A 6,243-nucleotide genomic window follows, 5' to 3' on the forward strand; every position below is an offset into this window, starting at 1 on the left:
GGGGATGGGGGGGGGTCTATCCTAAATATTCCTGAGCTGTTACACATAATGCTGTAAAGTTTGTGTTGTTGAAACAAAGCTGGATGTTTGCTTTTTCTATGATATCCAGTGTTTCTTGTTCGTGAGAGGAAAAAAGTGTCTCGTCAGAATTTCGATGTTGTAGCTATTTTGCGCACACAGATAGTTTTACTGTAGGCGATTTGTTGTTTGCATGAAATGATCTTTGACTACCTGAATGTCTTTCAGCTACCTATTTGCATTGTTTAAGTTATTGTGTATGCAACTGTTGATGTTTTTTTTTTAACCGTTAGGTTTTGATCCATTTGTGAAAACACTGTGCAACCTTAAAATACCTCGTCGCTCTTGATTTCATCCAAAATAAAGAGTAGTTTGTATAGCACATGAGAAAATTATGTCTTATTAATTTGCTTAATATCAAGACACACAGACATAATTTAGCAAAATATAAATGAATAAAATAGTGCTTCAACTCATTTGATTAACTGCTATCTTCAACTTTTAAAAGTTTCAAAACTATTGGGACAAAATTAAAATTCATACTTCTGTCATTAAAAAAGAATTAAACTGAAAAAAATTACTGTTTTATTGCAGGAAAAAATATATTTAAAAAATGACTTTTACTACGTGTTCTGGTTTGTAACCATTCAGCTTTATAGCGCAAACAAACCAAATGAGCCACAAAAACTTCCCAAGGCTTGTACAGATTTTTTTTCTCTCAGAAATGTTCTTCTGGCACAGAGCTGCATTTCTAGCAACAATATTTATACATTGCAATAATATTATTGTGGAAATGAAAGGAGAATATTTATTTGATTTACATTATTTTTTTGAAGAATTGGAAGTGCCCTTTGAAATAAATATAAAGATAAAAAAAATATGATCGCTGGATCCTTAGATAAAACATTATAGATAAAAAGCATTTCCAGAAATGACAGACTATTGATTGCAAATTAATAACAAACAGCAATGTAACTATTTTAAATAAAAACCAAATAAGCCACATAAACGTTTTTCTCAAACAGTGAGAGAAAATAAAAAGCCAGCCAAACACATTGTAGTATTTATAAGTTATTTCTCACTCAGTCATTGTATGAATCACAGCGTCAATATTAACAATTCTTTGTGGGACAATCCCAGCCTTGTAACGCCCTAAAACCAGATGAGATGCCCTTTTGCAATAAACCACAATCACAGTTTCAGCTGTTTATAAGGTGCGAAAACAGCAGAGCATGTGGAGGCTGTGACAGCAGTAAAGCAGCATTTCAAATGATACTCGGGCAAAGAGTCAAACATGTAATATTGCTTTAAGATAGGGCCTGAGCAACACACACACACACACACACGCACACACACGCACGCACGCACACACACACACACACACACACACACACACACACACACACACAAAGGAGGGGTGGAGGGTATGGTAGGACTGCAGATGGGTATGTCTTAAAAAGTCTAATTACTTTACAACAGTCTACAACAATTAGACTGTCTCGGCGCAGAAACATCCGTTTGTTGTTTGGTCGCAGCAGAGCAGAGACAACAGTCAGCAGACATACAACGCGCGCGCACACACACACGCACACACACACACACACACACACACACACACACACACACACACACACACGCACATACATACACGCGCAGAAAGAGAGAGAGAGAGACGTCACTACGACATTGAAATAGCTTCCAGATAAAACCAACAACATGCATCATACATTAATACAGTTATAAAATAAAGAGTTGTTACAAAAAAATTTAAAAAGCTTAGATTAGGAAAAACGCCAGTGACGTGATGATGGAGTCAGAGCTCCGTGCGTTGTGCTGAGTGCTGCTGTTCTCTGACCACCAGCAGGTGGAGGCAGCGGCTCATCTGAAGAACACTGTTCAAACTGCACGATGGGTTCACGGCACACTAACACCACTCCCCATCTGTGACAGACCTGTACCACTCGTGTCGTAGGCCTCTCCATCATCACGGAGCAGCTAATCCCTCTGTTTCGTTTTATAGTAGTTTAATTATGGTATGAATTCCCATCTAAATATACACATGTAATTAAAGTGGGTCTTCGATGAGCAGGAGTTCTGACACTTTTTATTCTCCTCTGTGAGAAAAACTCAAAATATTTAATGAAATGACTCCACCTTTTGAAGAGTTTAAAGAAATGCCTGCAGCTGTGACGATCACATTTGGCTGCAAACATATGCACCTACTGTATGTTCCAATACTTTCCCACTCAACAAAATATAAGATTAAACTAATATAAATAATAAGTTAATATGCAATTAATGTGAATGCTGACATGCGTATATAATATAAGTGAAAAGGCTCCACTGGTTGTAATTAATGTGAACACATTTTTCGGATTGTGGGTCAGCACTCTCCTTTTTCCAGGAATTAGACTGCACCTCACTAGGACCCTTGCTGTGATGAACTTGAGATCCTGAAAAAGTGGGAGATACCTCAAGCCTTCCCTCCCTTCCTGCTTTCCTTTAACACTCCTCCCACCCACCCCCACCCCCTAATCTCACCCTTTTCTACCTCCCACAACCCCAAAGGTCACCCACATGCACCTCATTAACTCTCCTATTCCTTTCTTGAAGGAGGGAACTGTAAGGATATAAAGGATAACTGATGTTCCAAATTTTCCCCCCAAAAAACCCAAAAACATGATGAATACAGATGCAAACCTTCACTAAAGTTTCTCCAGGCAATACAAAATGGTGCTGTGCGTAGACGGCATTCCAGTTTGACCCCTGTAAATGTCCTCGTGAATATCTTGCGTGCAAACAGGAGTGTGAGGAGCCATGCTGCAGAGAAACAGAAAGCTGCTTGGATGTTGTTTGCCGTGACCTCTCGTGACCCCTATACATCAAACCTCATGACACCTCCGGTGACGGAGGAGGCCACAAGTGAACTCTGGAGGAGAAGTTCAGGGGAGTAAAGTCATGAGCACATGAGAGTCTGTTTGATTCGCTTATCCTCACTGCCAACAGTCTGTTGTTTCACATGAATCCCAAAGTGCTCCGTGAAAGGCTGCCAGTGACAAATCAGATGAATGGGAAATACATACTCATACTCTTTGAGTTTGGCGTTTGCTTTCTGGACTTCCCTTTATCAGGTACATCCAGTTCACAATTCCTGCATTTTTAAAAAATCAACTTGAAACCCGAAAGTTTGCTTCAAATCCTCCTTAAAACCCTATTTATATCCTTTTGTTTTTACCTACAGAGCAACTGAGCAAAGAGGAACAGGAAGTTAACTGACAGACAGGCTGGTTGTCTCATGGGAGAGGTAGGTGGTATATTACTTGGAAGTAGAGCAAAGCTTGTTGTTTAGATATTTCAACATCAATATCAAGAGTCGTATTTATTAACATGATTTATTCTTTTGCTACCATCCCCCAAATTCCTGTTTTGTTTTTTTTTTGATTTTGTGAGAGGTGAAAAGCCCAATGACCACATAAGTTAATTTATTTATTCATTTTTTAAAATCATGCTCGATATTTCTGCACATGTCGACATGCAAAACAGTTTGATTTGCGGGCTTATAACGTGCCTGAAGTAACTGTCAAATCTTCCCATGAATTATGGGGGCTCTATAAATAAAACTGCATGAAAATCCTGCTTTGTTTCCAGGACACACACACACACACACACACACACACACACACACACACACCACAAACACACACACACACACAAGGCTCTTTGCCAAATGTGTTTTCCAGAAGGTCTTCTACTACGCGGCTTGAATGTAGCCCACTGTTGCATTTTTTTGTTTCCAGTTTTCCCCCACAGGCAGAATATGATGTGATATATGATATATCGCAGTGTTAATGACGGGAACAACAGGCAATAAACACTTGTCAATCATTTCACCAAATAGCATTTGAAAATGTGACATTGAAAATATGTCAAAAAATAAATAAATATGCGGAGACATGTATCATAAAAGTTTCAGATTAAAAGAACCATCTTTTTACACACTGAAAAAAATAATAAACAGATGCACATTCGTTGACTGGTCAATTGTTTATTTTCTAGTCTGGTTCAACATCACACTTACCGTAAATGAAAACAATTCCACTGCACAGTACAGACCAGTATATGGTAATTCATTTTTTTTCTCTCTATAACTAAAACCAGTTTGTCAGCGGTGGCAGGTTTTGGCCTGCTTGCCTCCCAGATGTCTTAGTGTCTCTTGTTGTTTCAGAACAGACGGAAAACGAGCCGCTGCTGCTCCACGGCTCATCCACACACCGTCCCTCTCGTCTGCATTTTGTTCCACAACAAGCAGCACAAAACGTGGCTTCGTGTCTGTGCAGCTCTGGACAAGAAGAAGAAGATATAAATCAGAAATGTGTTGCGACACGAAATGTGAAATATGCTCATGTCCCAGCGTGCTCTATTTAGGTTCTTGTAAATCAAACACTGCGGAGGATAATTTATTTTCCTGAGGGCTCTTTGTTCATTTGTTCTCTTCCACCTGTGTCGATTTAAATCTTTGCCCTCTGGCAGGTAAATGCTGTTCATATAAACCACAATTTATCTGCACATTTGAATGAGAATCAAAAGAAATAATAATGTGGTTAGTTTTGGATAATAATTTGCAGAAATAACTATAAATGCTGGACAGTGGGCTACAACCAAACGAAATTCGATTAAAGTCCAATACGATTGTTAAATTAATTTGCAAGATAAACCAACCGATATTATTTATTTCTAAATTAAATAATTATAATTATAATAGCCTATTACTAGATCTGGTAGATCCTATTCCTCCCCAATACCTCTCTTCTATTCAAAATGCATCTTTACAAATAAAAATTAGTCAAAAGAAACAGTTTTAGCTATATGCAGTCATATCAGATAGGTCTATTTGAAGCTGAATTATGTTGGAAACCGAACAGGCCGGAGACAGACTGTGTCCACTGGGTCTCTGACACAGAGAAAGGTATGAGCCTGAATGGGATTTCTGCTGAATGCCAACACCCACTCACCTCAGCAAACAATTGATCCTATGTAAAAGCTGCTCCGTTCGTTTTCTACACCACTAACCAAGTCCATTCCTCTCTTATTTCTTTTTCTGTGGCAGGATAGTCCTTTTTTTGCAAACGAAAAAAAACCCAACAACGTGTCGTCTTTCTTGCTGGATTTCTGATTTATTATCGAAAAACCTCAGTGCGTAATGGCCGTGCGTCTCATTCCCGCTTCTACATTTCTAAAATTGAAAACTTCTCCTGCAGCCTACCTAGAGAGTGGTTGTGCTCTTCCTGGCCATATATGATCTAAGGGAGTGTAAGATGCTTTAAATGTGTTCTTAGGGCAGGGAGCTGTCAGACCTTTTGGCGAGAAAGATTGATCACACACAGGCTACCAGGGCTCTTTGTTTAGAGCCTGAGCAATAAACAGCCTTTCCTCTGCTTCACACTACAGTGGCAAATCATGTCTACTCTCTGCTATGTTGTAACCAATAATGCTGAAGTGTATGGGTGATGGCTTAGGTCAATATTATCCCTATAGCCTTGGTGAAATAAAGTAAATGAAATGGGATGTGGGGCAGGGAACTGTAAACTGTAAAATGATGACAGATGCCCCCGAAATAACCCAAGTGCTGTCTTTCATGGACACAAAATATTGTTTTTTCAGCAAATTATAATATGCACTATCACTATATGGACTTCAACGATAACCTTAACTATAATGACGTAATCTCTTGTGGCAGTGGAGATAACAAGAGGCGAAATGACGAAATCTGATGAAGGCAAAATCGAAATAAAAAATAATCTCTTTCTCTCTCTCTCTCTCTCTCTCTCGCTGTCTCTCTCTCTCATGTGTGTGGTGTATGGTGTGTGTGTGTGTGTGTGTGTGTGTGTGTGTGTGTGTGTGTGTGTGTTGGGGGAGGGGTGGACATGTTGTTGGATGTCTGGTGCAGCTTTTCTCTCTCCAGGCAAAGCAAACCTTCAAGAAAGTCTCCAGATTAACGCCCCGGCGCTGATAACGACTGCGGCCGCTGGGACTTTATGAGACAAATGTGACTGTTGAAATGATTTGTGGAGTGCCACGCTATAGAAATAAACGCACATAGGATTCACACGAGCCACAACTCACACGCGCGTGCCCCGCACGGCAGACTTGCGGGGACGCGCAAAAGAAGGCATGACTTGTGGGTGCATTTTCGGGGTGGGTGGTGTGGTGTGTGTGTGTGTGAGT

General features: G+C 39.8%; 1 long non-coding RNA gene across 1 annotated transcript; it reads right to left on the bottom strand.

Moving 5' to 3' along the window:
- Window positions 1-4,047: 4,047 nt before the first annotated feature.
- LOC111652739 (uncharacterized) lies at window positions 4,048-5,459 on the bottom strand. Its single transcript, XR_002760622.2, has 2 exons — window positions 5,031-5,459; window positions 4,048-4,357 (listed from the first exon to the last, which is right to left on the bottom strand). It is a non-coding gene; the product is annotated as an uncharacterized LOC111652739 (long non-coding RNA).
- Window positions 5,460-6,243: the final 784 nt, after the last annotated feature.

This window comes from Seriola lalandi, unplaced genomic scaffold, assembly GCF_002814215.2.
Source record: "Seriola lalandi dorsalis isolate HSWRI2012SDOR001 ecotype SW California unplaced genomic scaffold, Sedor1 jcf7180002054062, whole genome shotgun sequence".
Taxonomy (NCBI): domain Eukaryota; kingdom Metazoa; phylum Chordata; class Actinopteri; order Carangiformes; family Carangidae; genus Seriola; species Seriola lalandi.